Source organism: Pristiophorus japonicus, chromosome 9, assembly GCF_044704955.1.
Source record: "Pristiophorus japonicus isolate sPriJap1 chromosome 9, sPriJap1.hap1, whole genome shotgun sequence".
In the NCBI taxonomy this organism is placed as follows: domain Eukaryota; kingdom Metazoa; phylum Chordata; class Chondrichthyes; family Pristiophoridae; genus Pristiophorus; species Pristiophorus japonicus.
In genome coordinates this window covers 87,764,051-87,779,040 of record NC_091985.1, presented here as the reverse complement: position 1 = coordinate 87,779,040, position 14,990 = coordinate 87,764,051, and positions in this window count along the sequence as shown.

Below are 14,990 nucleotides of genomic sequence, written 5' to 3'. Positions count from 1 at the left end.
GCGTCCCGCCGTTCGCTCACACTCGGAGTCTCATCTGCAATCATTAATGGCACAAGGGCTCCCGTGAGGGTGAGGTAGGGTATTGCAGTATGCAGGCTGCAACTTGCACACTATCATAAGCAAACACGCGTTCGGCGATGGCACTTTCAGGGAGAGATGGCATTAAACATAGAAACATAGAAACATAGAAAATAGGTGCAGCAGTAGGCCATTCGGCCCTTCGAGCCTGCATCACCATTCAATAAGATCATGGTTGATCATTCACCTCAGTACCCCTTTCCTGCTTTCTCTCCATACAGCTTGATTTCTTTAGCCGTAAGGATATATCTAACTCCCTCTTGAATATATCCAATGAACTGGCATCAACAAATTTCTGAGGTAGAGAATTACACAGGTTAACAACTCTCTGAGTGAAGAAGTTTCTCCTCATCTCAGTCCTAAATGGCCTACCCCTTATCCTAAGACTGTGTCCCCTGGTTCTAGACTTCCCCAACATTGGGAACATTCTTCCTGCATCTAACCTCTCCAGTCCAGTCAGAATTTTATATGTTTCTATGAGATCCCCTCTCTCATCCTTCTAAACTCCAGTGAATAAAGGCCCAGTCGATCCAGTCTCTCCTCATATGTCAGTCCAACGATCCTGGGAATCAGTCTGGTGAACCTGCGCTGCACTCCCTCAATAGCAAGAACATCCTTCCTCAGATTAGGAGACCAAAACTGAACACAATATTTCAGGTGAAGCCTCACCAAGGTCCTGTACAACTGCAGTAAGACCTCCCTGCTCCTATACTCAAATCCCCTAGCTATGAAGGCCAACATACCATTTGCCTTCTTCACCGCCTGCTGTACCTGTATGCAAACTTTCAATGACTGATGAACCATGACACCCAGGTCTCGTTGCACCTCCCCTTTTCCTAATCTGCCGCCATTCAGATAATATTCTGCCTTTGTGTTTTTGTCCCCAAAGTGGATAACCTCACATTTATCCACATTATACTGCATCTGCCATGCATTTTCCCATTCACCTAACCTGTCTAAGTCACCCTGCAGCCTCTTAGCGTCCTCCTCACAGCTCACACCGCCACCCAGTTTAGTGTCATCTGCAAACTTGGAGATATTACACTCAGTTCCTTCATCTAAATCATTAATGTATATTGTAAAGAGCTGGGGTCCCAGCACTGAGCCCTGCGGCATGCCACTAGTCACTGCCTGCCATTCTGAAAAGAACCCATTTATCCCGTCTCTCTGCTTCCTGTCTGCCAACCAGTTCTCTATCTACGTCAGTACATTACCGCCAATACCATGTGTTTTGATTTTGCACACCAATCTCTTGTGTGGGACCTTGTCAAAAGCCTTTTGAATGTCCAATTACACCACATCCACTGGTTCTCCCTTGTCCACTCTGCTAATTACATCCTCAAAAAATTACAGAAGATTCGTTAAGCATGATTTCCCTTTCATAAATCCATGCTGACTTGGACCGATCCTGTCACTGCTTTCCAAATGTGTTGTTATTTCATTCTTAATGATTGATTCCAACATTTTACCCACAACTGATGTCAGGCTGACCGGTCTATAATTCCCCGTTTTCTCTCTCCCTCCTTTTTTAAAAAGTGGTGTTACATTAGCTACCCCCCAATTCATAGAAACTGATCCAGAGTCGATAGACTGTTGGAAAATGATCACCAATGCATCCACTATTTCCAGGGCCACTTCCTTAAGTATTCTGGGATGCAGACTATCAGGCCCCGGGGATTTATCGACCTTCAATCCCATCAATTTCCCTAACACAATTTCCTGCCTAATAAGGATATCCTTCAGTTCCTCCTTCTCACTAGACTGTTGGTCCCCTAGTATATCCAGAAGGAAGACCTTCACTTACCGATGCTGCCCCCAGCAGGATCGGCATGACCGGTGGCCAAGGGAAGGCAACATGTGGGCCCACTTGCCTCTGAACCCTATCTTCGAGGTGAGTGAGCTGCTGGAGCTCTGGCTCGCCACTACCAGTCCTCTGTTGCTCAACACAGTTGTGAGAAACCTTCGCCTGCAAAGCAAATAAGGCTTGCTGAGCAGCAATGTCATGAGGCCTCAGCAATGAGTGCACAAGTGTGTGTACATTACATGCAGCTGTAACTATGACATGAAAGGGTGCCTCCACTGCGAGAATGCACACATATATAAATACTGACCTCAAAAATTAAATGTTGCTTCAGTGACTATATCATGAAGGTGAAGGAGAGGCTCGCAGATGAAAGGTGAGGATTTTGGGGAACATGTACTTACTTTCATCAGGCGAATATTGCGGCATTGGTTCGGGGTGTGGTCATGAATTGAAGTCCTTGAGACCTCCACAGCGATCTCTCTCCAGGCATTAGTGAAGACAGCGCGAGTCGGTCTGCCTGTGTCGGGGTAGAGAATTCGCCTCCTTCGCTCCACAGCCTCGATGAGGGTCTTCAGTTTTGCATCCAAAAATCTGCTGGCCCTCCTTGCTCCTGCTGGATTCGCCATGGCCTCAATTCAAACTGCTTCGCTGCTCAGGGCCTAGCTGCAAAGCCTGGCCTTTCAGAAAGCCAGGGAGCAGCTGGCTCATTAGCAGCAAATCGGCTCAAGCTGCATTTCGTGGCCCAGTCGACCACTCTGCACCCACACCACTGCAAACTGCCCATTCCCACCACCAATACCGCACCGCTCATTTTATTCAGCAAAAATGTTGAATTTTGCTCCAATGGCGGCAATGATCAACAAAAAACGGTAGGTGCGCCCCGGTTCAGGCAAAGGTGAATTTCTACCCCTTAAATGCATTCAATTTCAATTAATTTTACATATGTGAGGTGTTTTCTTTTATTTTTTGTGTTGTGTTTCTTGTTTTTGGGGGGGTATTCTCATTGGTAGTAATGGGAGCTTGTACAAACATGATTGGTGGTCTAGGCCCACATGACTCCAGGATACGCATACATATGAACTGCAAAACTAAGCCTCCTAGTAGAATCCTACGTTCCTCCGGGACCACCAAGTCTTTTCATTAAAAAAATTTGGGTTGGAGGCGTTCGCCTGAAGGAAGCCTCCGACTGCAAGTTTCCCCCTATATTTGCCTGCCTGCCTCCAAATTGCTCATAAACAGGCAATTCCAGCAAGGAAAATCCAGACCTTGCAGTTTGCTTTGATGTGTTGCCTTAGACTTGATATAGGGAGGTCCATGTGCACCTTAGGTAGCAGTAACAGTTCATGCTGAATGGAGGTAGGAGAAGCTCTGCTGTAGATTTTGACTTGTTTAACTGAGGCTGACCCAAAATTTTTGAACTCAAGTTAATTCTTGTATGCTTTGTACAAATTGTTGTTCAAGTTTGGGATTTGTTTTTACTTACTTGAGGCTAGAACCTCCACTTTTTTTGTATGCTTAACGCCCACTTAATGCCTATTTTACCGCTGAAATGACGTATAATGCCCATATGTTACTCATTTAGCCACAAAATGGAAACTGATGGGCATTTTTAAGAAACATATCGGCAAGCGTTACTTTCTCCATGTGCTTAACGGCAAGAAAAAATATTACCGTCTGCCCACTTTTTTTGGGCGGAATCATCAGAATGCGCGAAACAACACCCATCATATCGCCCAACGCTACTTTCCGCACGGAATTAATGCCGAGATTGAATAATACCGCCCACCCATTTTTTTTGTCGTAAAGAGCACCTTTGGCAAAACTAACGCCCAGGAAGTCGCCCACCGTCACTTTCAGCACCTCGCACACATATCGCCCACAATATCGCTCGCCCAAAAAACCGCCCAGAAAAAGTGGAACTGTTCTGAACTAAAGCCAGTGGTGGGGCTGCCATTTTTTAAATCGCAGGTCGCTTCATTCAAAAAGCTGCTTCAACTTCGGGGGAGTTTGCTTTGACTCTGGTGTTCTTCTCAGGTAAACCATCTCAACAGACATATTTTCAGACTCTGGACTATTGGGGGTTGATACCAGGTGTATTTTAGTGAGGAAATTATACTTTCATTGCAATGGGGCCAGCCATTTCTCAGCCTGCATCGATTAATACGCAGATGCTGCAGAGTGCAGATGGCTCAATGTGTGATGCACATCATTATGTCCCCAATTTAAAACGTGCAAGAATGAGGAGGAGGGCCAGACCATACACACCCTGCACGTAAGGGAAAAGAGGTCTTACCTCGACGTCTCTGACCACACCTGCTTTTGGAGACTGCGTTTCAACAAGGTGATGATGAATGAAATATGTGAGCTCATCAGGCCACATATGCAGCCTACCATCAGGACATCACTGTCGGTCGAGGTCAAGGTCACCACGGCACTGTCTTTCTACGCGTCTGGTTCCTTTCGGGCCTCTGCGGTCGAGATTTCCCCTCTGTCTCACCATGCAACCCATCACTACATTAGAAAGGTCACGGAAGCCCTGTAGGCGAGATGGATGGACTTTATCAGCTTCCCTATGATTACAGAGGCTCAGACTGACAGCGCTGGAGCATTCTACCGCATTGCCAAGTTCCCCAGGGTGCAGGGAGCAATACAGTGCACTCACATCGCCATGCGGCCACCTTCTCAGGACCGGGAGCATTTTCGTAACAGAAAAGGCTTTCATTCCCTGAAGGTCCAACTAGTTGTCGACCACAACCTGATCATAATGGCAGTGAATGCGAAATGTCCGGGCACCTTCTATGAGGCTCACATCCTGCATGAGAGCGCTGTCTCTGACATCTTTAAGAGTCAGCCACAAGGACAATGCTTGATGCTTGGTGATAACCGATATGGCCTAGCCACTTGGCTGATGACCCCCCCTGCGTGACACCCACTGCGAGGCCGAGAAGCGATACAACCAGAGCCACAGAGACACACGCAGTGTGGTCCAGAAAACAATAACTGTGCTTAAGCAGCGCTTCAGATGTCTGGACTACTCAGGAGGGGAACTACAATACAACCCTGAGCAAGTAGGTACATTTGTGGTCGTGTGCTCGATGCTGCACAACCTGGCTATCAGGAGGGGCCAAGAATTGCCAGAAGGAACTGATGCTTCACCTCAGGAGAGAGAGGAAGAAGACGACGAGGGGCTGGACGCTGACCTCGGCAGTCAGGCTGGCTGTGCAACCATGCCCACGACCCCCTCCAAACCCGAGGAAAGGGCCCGTGGTGGCTACATAGCTGCAAGACTCTTACATGAGGAGCTGGTATCTGAACGATTTGCCTGAAAGAAAGTTGATGTGACAATGTTGACACAATGCTGTGTGTGTGCAGCTCAGACATCAATGGTGCCCATCAGCTTGTTGCCAGTTAAAGTTTACATTGATTGAAGTTAAGTTTTATTTAATCCTTTCATGTTAAGAAATCACCAGTGTGTAATGGTCCAGCTATCTGAGACAATGCACAACAAGGTTATGTGCAATAAAAAAAATGTTATACCAACATTGGTCTGAAATCATAAGTATCACAGGCAATAACATCCAATCCCCGCCCACATGCCACTTTTTCCACCATTGACTTCAACACAGAATACAAAGGCAAAGCAGGAGGATGGTCTTCTCCCCCCATACATTACAACAAATTGCATACACCCAAATGGAGATATAACACAGCCATCACCTGCGGAGTACATGCACCTCACTTTCCTTCCCTCCTCCCCTTCTTCTACCAACCTCTACCCCTTCCCCTCCTCGCTCCACGGCGCCTGGCCAAGGAGCTCCTCAGGCGGTGCCTCATTGGGGGGGATAAAGGCAGATGCGATGGTCGCACGGGTATGAGAGCGGGTGGTGCCGAGGGGGCAACATTCTGTGATGCAGAAGCAGGATCTTGGTCCTTGCTCTCATCTGTCATTCACAGTGGTGGTGCGGAACCTAGGGATGGAGTGCCGCGCTCTGGGACCACTGGGAGGCCTGTGCCAGCAGTGTTCCTGGCTATCGCATCCAGGGCCTCCGCCATGCATGGAATGTATTCAGTCATGGTGTCCAGCTGTTGCAATATGCCCCCCAATGCTTTGATGAGCTGGTCACCAATGTCTACAGTCCTCCTGGAAAACTGTACCATCTCTCCGCTGTCATGTGGCATTCGTGGAACAGACCTGCCGCGTCCACGAGGCCTCCGCGGGGTCGGCGCCGTCCTGGGGACAAATGGGGTGCCCTATGGTGAGGTGATTGGGGCCAGTACCTCCAGAGTGGATGCGGGAATGACCGGAGGACCACTGGATGGCCTTGGGGTGGAATGGCTTCTGGAGCGTGGCGATGTAGGTTCCTCGAAGTCCGCGCTCTCATCCGTGGAGAACAGACCCAGCGGATTGACGGGCGAGAATCGGAGCTCCTCAGCACCAGACGTAGGATCGTCCGGAGAGTCGGGCCCCGCGCCCCCACCTTCTGGCCTCTGTGGTCTTGCCTGGGGCCGTGCTGTTGGCTGAGCTGCAAAACACAAATTAGGTTATTAGAGGAGAAGCGGGTGCTAGGGTGACAAGTGCTACACACAGCATATACACGACAAAAGCACCACCGCTCTCAAAATCATCACAGACATCACATTTCATGACCATCAACACATTGTGCATTGCAATGATTTTCATTAGGCCAGCATTATTTCTATGACATTTTTAGAAATCATCTATTATATATGATTGTTCGGTAATGAGTGGGTGTGGCATCTATAGACTTTACATCACACAATGGTGTAAGCTTTACTCACGTGGCATCACTGCAGGGTCTGCAGATGCTTGCGTGGCTGTCCGGGTGTGCTTCCCCACGAGTGTGAGCACCCGCTCCTCCATCTCAGTGATGTCGCTGGGGGACTGGTGGCCCCTCACCCGTTCGTCTCTGCACGGACTTCATCATCAATAGTTTCTTCTGTAAAAGGTGACAGGACGACATGGCATGAGATCATTGCGTAATATCATTGCTGGGTACTGTCACAGAGACTGATACAACACATAACCGACATATGTAATCATGATTATTATGATAATTATCATTCTTTACCTAAAGACGTGCAGTGTGACCACAGGCTTTGACTACAACATTCCCGGTAAAAGTGCAAGACCTCACATTTGCTGATAGTCATAGATGACTGTTACAAATCAAATTATATAAATACATAAGTACATGTAAATCAATGTAATACTTACTGTTGAGGATCCCAAGAGGTCATTCCATCGTTTGCGGCATTGATTGCCCGCACGAACCTCGTTGGTCGCCGACGACACCACCTCTGCTATCTCGGCCTATATCCTCTGGTAGGCCTTTGGGGTGGACTTCCCACGCCCTCCCTGTGTCAAATCACCCCAGCGTAACTCGACCTCCTGCAGGAGGGAGGCATTTGCCTCGTCGATGAACCTCCTCGCTCTTTTGCGCCCTCCAATGTGCTCCCCTCCCATCTCACTGCTCTATCCAGCGTCAGTCTCCACAGTGTGCTGTGATGCCTCCTCCTCTCTCTCCATTATAGGTCAAATTCAGGCAAATATGTGGCTGGTAACAGCTAATTTTTGTTTGCCCATGTGCTGTGAAGCTCTAAAGTCTCCCTCCTTCCTCCGAAAGCAGCCACACCACACCCAGCCACACCTTCAGTCCCTCTCAACTCCCTCTCTCTCTGTCTCTTCTTCTGCGCATGTCATGATGACCCTTGACATCCTGAATCGTGCGAATCGATCATTGCCATGCCGTTGCTAAGGACACTTTACGGCAGAAGGTCAGCGAGATTTAACGCTACCGCCCATTTCATATCGCTTGCGGTAACGCCCATTTTAAAAACTGGAGTATAGGTTCTTTGGGAATGGACGAGAAGCCGGCGATCTGAAAATCTATTTTTACCACCCATGCCGGAAATAACGCCTATTTTTGGGTGATATGCACAAAAGTGGAAAATCTAGCCCATGGTCTTGTCTTCTGTGTCCCCATCCCTGCTTGAACTGTAGATTTTCCTTCTGCTGTTTGCACCATAGTGTTTCAAAGCTGGAGAATGATTTTGAAATAATAATAATAATAATTATGATGCATTTGGTATCAACCAATTACATTTCATTCGGCTAGACAGCTCACAGAACCTGAGCACTCTGTTGGAGAACTGAGGAGAGCTCAACCTGATTAACTCAAAAATCTGAATAAATGCATACCCGATCCAAGTGCATAATTCCCCTGTGTCCATCAGTAAGAGTTAATGCACTCAGAACTCATACTTACTGGCAGATAAATCTCTGTTATGTGGTCAAAAGAGTGTAATGAATTTGACCTACATAACAGGAGACTATCTTCCAGTAACTGAGAGTTTTGAGTGCATTAAGGCCTTTATAGCTTGAGCTGTGGTTAGACATGCTTTAGTATATTTGTAATTATTGTGTGTTCTATGTTATGATTCGGGAATGTTGCATTATTTTGAATTATTGTTATATTGTATTACTAAAACATATCTGGTCACTCCATTAGTCAGGATTGATGCTTACCTTCAGAAGAAGATGTTACTGAAATTTTGATAAGTATCTTGTATGTTTTTCTTATTAAAAAATAATGTTCATTGAAATTATTTGTTTTCATAACAGCAGTGCAAAGAAGTTAATATAAATAAATTTGAAATAGCCAAATTTTATTTAATAAATCAGTAATCGGTTACATGACCAGACAATTGTGTTGCAATTTTTACAATGATAGCAACAATTGTTAACTAAAATATTCCGCTTGGATGGAGAATTTTTAAGATATATCAACATGGAATAGTAATAGCTCTTTATAAGTTATAAGTCTCTTTGTAATTATTTCAACGCCTAAAGGTTTCCAAAGATTTATAAAAGCTTGTAGGAATCCTTGATGTTACAAGCCTTTCTCTTCACAATTCCCCCTCCCCAATATTTTCTCTCCTCCTGTGCCCAGGGTACTGACTCATACGAAGGTACAGATTCTGGTTGCCACTGACCCCACAGTGCCAATGTAGAACAGTTATTTGAGCAGTCAGGAAATTCCTCATTTTCTCCATGGGAAGCTAGCAACAGAAGGACAGAGCTGTGCAATTTGTTCAAATATTATTTGATAAGAGAAAGAGAAATACAAGAATAGCTCCGACATGACCTTTTGCAGCTCTGGCTCCTGACAGCTTTGAACAACCATGAGCAGCAACAGAGCCCCTTCAGCCATCGGGATCATTATCAAACACACTCCAAGCATTTTGTTGCAGCAATTCAGATCGGGGGTGGGGGGAATCGGGAGGGGGGCATGTTCTCCAAAATCAGGATCACAGCATCTCTAAAAATATCTCGGGAAATAGAGGTGATCTGCCATTTCTCCATGTGTGCCCAGGAAGAACGAATGAGCTTCTTTAAATGGGAGCTGTAACCTTTAGTATCAACAGTTTTTCGCTAATTCCCATCCCCGGCTGACAGTGGGCTCCTGCAGGCAGCCCCAATTCCGACTGGGACAGGAAGATTTCCTTTATGGTTCCCTCACCCATTCTTCAGCCGTGAGCTTACATTGTGACTGCCAGCAAGCTATTTGACTGAAAGAAGCACCATAACTAAACTCCATCCTATCTTCATTCACCGCCCACACACACAGATTTTCTAGCCTGGGTCAGGAGTGCAAACCCTGGCTGTTTTTCCCCTTCTCTAAACCAAAGAAATTGAGACCAATTGTACTATGCTGGCTAACAGCACAGAGTAGCAGTGACTAGGACTTTTTTTCTCTTCTCAAGGGCAGTCAGGGATGGGCAATAAATACTGGCCTTGTCAGCGACGCCTACATCCCATGATCGAATAAAGGAAAGAATCTTCCTAGTGTGTACAGCTCAGTTTTACACTGGACAGTGCATTTAGCAGCTGAAACACCAGGAAAGCTCTGTTTTGAGAGTTTAACATGTCCCCTCTGTGTCCGAGACGTGCTCAATTGATGCTTAAATGGAGACAGTGTGAAAAATGTCTTCAGGAGATATTTCCAAAACTGAAATATGTGCCTTCATATATATGGAGATCTTTGTTCTTACACTTTCTGTCTCTTCAGACTTCGAGCAATTCATTCTTTATTTTTAAATAATTCTGGACTCCCTTCCTATGAGTTGCTGATAGACTGCTGTTGAACAATGAATAAATGGATAATGCGGGGAGGGAGGAGGAGTGGGGGGAGGGGGGAGGGAGAGTGGGGAGGAGTGGGGGTACAATTACGAGCAGCAATTTAACTGAATTCAGCTGATGTAATAAATCCCGGGAGTAAAGACTGATCTTAAACAACTGTCAATGATTAGATTATAACACTGAAATCGTTTCCTGGTATCTGTCCTCTTTCAGTTTTCTGTGGGGCATCTTCTCCTTTTAGGTCAGCTTTTGTGCTGGCAGCAGCTGTCAATATGGATGCCAAATGTTAGCGGGGAGGCCAAACGTCAATGCACTCCATGTCCTTGAAGTGTGATGCTGATCACGCAGCATTATGAATAATTTTCACATTACTGCGGGTTTAGCAAGAAATTATCTCTGGCTGATTACTGACAAATACTGTAACCATTGCATATATTCAAAGGATTTGTGTGAATGCGCAAGCTAGTTCTGATGTAATAGTGAATAACAATTAATAAATTTATAATTTTTTTTAATTGGAAGCAACTGCTGCAGTAACACAAAACTGTATGCCCTTTACTTGGTCCCAGGTTTATAGGATTTTTGTTCCATAATTAATTGTACTTTCTTCTTCTGAATTTTAGCCTTGCTCTCCTGGAGACACTGACACATCCTGAGACATGGTTCCATGGGTGTCAGTCACCTTCCAGCGCCTCACTTTTGTGCCATTCTTTATGTGGGAGCCTCAATAGTGAGCGTCGGCAGGCAATTCGACCATAGGCTAATTGACAGCTGTTGAATAATGGATGAATGCATTGAGGAGCCTAATCTTATCCTTGCCTAATGACCACACAAATACTTTACAGCAGTAGTCACTAGACAACAATCAGAAGTGGGAACCATGGCTTTTTAAAATATTTTTATCTATATAATTGCATATTTGTTTTTCAAGGCAAAATCCTCCGAAAGGGAGATGGTGGATTCAAATCCAAGTGGCCTCAGCGACACCAGAAACTGTTTGCGAGGTAATTTTTTGTAACTGTCGGCTGGTGAGTTAGAGTGCTGACATTTCCTGGCAGTCACTCATCAGGTCCAGCAGAAATCCTGGCCCCGATAGCTTGTACCTCGCTGAGAAAACGTCATGTTTGCTGTTCTGTACACTAATGATAACAAGCAACCATGGCATGGCAGTGGAGCGAAAGCTGCAAAAGGAGAGAATGATGAATTTTAAGATTAGATGTTTGTGTCCGACTGATTGTTTGGAAAAATAGTACTTTTAATGTGGGGAAGGGGTTTCCATGCCACATTAGAGCCAAATGAGTGAGACTGACAACTTAGGCCCTGTAATTCAGTGGGGGTTATCGGAGTCTCCCACCATAGCTTCGACAGGAGACCTGTCATGCATGTAACCACAATGTAACACCACTGTATTACTGTATACACTCAACCTAGATGCACATCTTGACCACAAGGGGCGAACTTGTGGGAGACACTCCTTACCTGATCACACAGGTATAAAAAGGGAGGTCCCATGCAGGGTCATCGTCTTTGGAGTCCTGTGAATAAAGAGTCACGGTCACAGAATGATTTTGTCCCCAGAATGTGCCTCGTGTGGTTTCATATTGTAGAGTAAGGACTTTACATTGGCGACGAGAAACGGGAATTCCCGACCCACGAAAATGGCCACCAGTAGCACAGAGGAACGGTACTGTGTTGGGGAAGACTGGGACAATTTTGTTGAGAGGCTTCAGCAAAGCTTCGTTATGAAAGAATGGCTGGGGGATGCAGCGGCCGACAAGCGAAGGGCTCATCTTTTGGCCAGCTGCGGACCAAAGACTTACACGCTTATGAAGGACTTACTAGCACCCGAAAAGCCGGCTGTCAAAACCTTTGAAGAACTTAGAAAATTGATCGGGGAGCATCTCAAACTGGCGAATAGCATACATATGGCCCGACACAGATTCTACACCCACCAACATTGTGAAGGACAGAGCATACCGGACTTCGTAGCGGGACCTCTGGCATTTGGCCAGCCTCGGTAAGTTCACAGACGTCTGCAGGGGGGAGATGCGAAGGGACTTCTTTATCGAGGGCATCAGTCATGCGGGAATTTTCCGCAAATTAATTGAGACCAAGGATTTGACCTTGGAAGCGGCAGCGTTGATAGCTCAAACTTTCATGGCGGGGGAGGAAGAGATGAAAATAATATACGCGCACAATTCTGCCTCTAACGCGGCGATGGATCAGGGAGTCAACATCATCAATGTGACTCAGAGCCCCGCAGGCAGGCAGGGGCAGTCCGACACTCTCCAGGCAGCAATAGACTCCAGAGTAGGACTTCAACAGAGACAATGGCAGGCTGAACGGACATTCACGCCATCACAGTGGACAATGCAGCCCGGGATGGGGCCAGTGACACCCACTAATAGGGTACTTACCAGCAGTCAAAGGGACAGTCAGCACGGAATGCCTGGCCATAGTCTCTTTGTTCCCAACAATGGAAACTTTAACTCATGCTGGAGGTTTGGGGGAAAACACTCCACTAGACCTTGCAGATTTCAACAGTTTGTCTGCAGGAACTGAAATCTCAGTGGCCACAGCTCGAATGTGCAGGAAGCCTGCAACCAGACTAATATATGAGGCGGATGGACCACAAGAGGGTTCTTTGAGGCAGGATGACTTTTGGGGCAAATCGATGGACGCCGAGGTTCAGCGGGTCCATGTGGCGAATATTCACAGTTCATACACCAATACGCTACCAATGATGATGAGGGTTTTATTAACCGGTATCCAAGCACGCTTGGAGCTGGACACTGGGGTCAGCCAGTCACTCATGGGCGTTCAGCAATTTGAGAAGCTATGGCTACTTAAAGCCAGTAGACCCAAATTAGCACGTATTGAGACACAATTACAGACTTACACTAAAGAAATCATTCCGGTGCTAGGCTGTGCAATGTTGGCTGTCACAAACAATGGTTAGTGTACCAGCTACCGCTCTGGATTGTCCCGGAAAATGGTCCTGCACTGTTGGGGAGGAGCTGGTTAGTCGAGATGAACTGGAAATGGGGGATGTTCATGCAATGTCATCTGTGCAGTGAAGTTCGTGCTCACAAGTCCTACAACAATTCGATTCACTATTCCAACCTGGTGTCGGGACTTTCAAAGGCACTAAAGTAGTGATACACATCACCCCGGATGCCAGGCCAGTGCACCACAAAGCCAGAGTGGTGCCGTATGTGATGCGGGAAAAGATCGAGAGCAAACTGGACCGGATGTTGAGAGAGGGCATCATCTCGCCTGTCAAATTCAGCGACTGGGCGAGTCCCATTGTTCCCGTACTAAGAGTGGATGGCTCTGTCAGGATCTGTGGCGACTACAAGGCCACCATCATTCGGGTGTCCCTACAAGATCAATACCCGCTCCCGAGAGCAGAGGACCTCTTCGCCACGCTGGTAGGCGGTAAACTTTCACCAAATTGGACCTCACTTCAGCCTATATGACCCAGGAACTAGCCGACGAATCTAAACTACTGACCATCACCACGCACAAGGGACTGTTCGTTTATAACAGGTTCCCGTTTGGCATTCGATCAGCGGCCGTGATTTTTCAAAGAAACATGGAAAGCCTGCTTAAATCCATTCCTGGAATGACCGTATTCCAGGACGACATCCTCATCACGGGTCGAGACACCGAGGAACACCTCCACAACCTGGAGGAGGTGCTACGCCGACTGGACCGGATAGGCCTGCGACTCAAGAAGTCTAAGTGTGTGTTTTTGGCTCCTGAGGTTGAGTTTCTGGGCAGGAGGGTTGCTGCAGATGGGATTCGGCCCACCGAATCCAAAACAGAGGCGATTCGACGAGCACCCAGGCCCTGCAACACATCGGAGTTGCGTTCATTCCTGGGACTGTTGAACTATTTCGGGAACTTTCCGCAGAACATGAGCACGTTGTTGGAGCTGCTACACGTGCTCCTGCGTAAGGGTCGTGATTGGTTTTGGGGGGACTGTCAGGAACGGGCTTTTGATCGGGCGCAAAATCTACTTTGTTCAAACAAGTTGTTGACCCTGTACGACCCCTGTAAAAACTTGGTTCTGACATGCGATGCATCGTCCTATGGGGTTGGGTACGTGTTGCAGCAGGGCAATGCTGAGGGTCAACTACAACCTGTGGCTTATGCCTCCAGGTCACTCTCTCAAGCAGAACAGGGATATGGGATGGTCGAGAAGGAAGCGCTTGCCTGTGTCTGTGGTGTAAAAAAAATGCATCAGTACCTCTTTGCTAGGAAGTTTGAATTAGAGACAGACCACAAGCCATTAACATCCCTGTTGTCAGACAGCAAAGCTCTCAATGCCAACGCGTCAGCTCGCATACAGCGATGGGCTCTCACACTGGCTGCTTATGACTACTCCATCCGGCACCGTCCCGGTACTGAAAATTGCGCTGACGCGCGCAGCAGGCTTCCACTGGCCACCAGATCAAAATCTGGACAAACAGAGATCCCCTCCTGTCTCTGATTAAGAAATGTGTCCAGACTGGGGATTGGGTGCCCGCACACGGAGCATGCCCTGAGGAGGTCAGACCGTACCACAGACGGATGGATGAGCTCTCCATCCAAGCCAACTGCCTACTATGGGGCAGCTGGGTAGTTATGCCCCAGAAGGGCAGGGAAACATTCATCAGGGAACTCCACAGCGAGCACCCAGGCATTGTGCTGATGAAGGCCATCGCCTGGTCACAAGTTTGGTGGCCTGGAATTGATTGAGACCTGGAACACTGTGTTTGCAGGTGCACAACGTGTGCCCAGCTGGGTAATGCCCCCAGAGAGGCCCCGCTCAGCCCGTGGCCCTGGCATTCATGTTGACGACACGGGCCCGTTCATGGGAAAGATGTTCCTCATTGTGGTAGATGTGTAATCGAAATGGATCGAGTTCATCATTCTGAATTCATGCATGTCATCCACCACCGT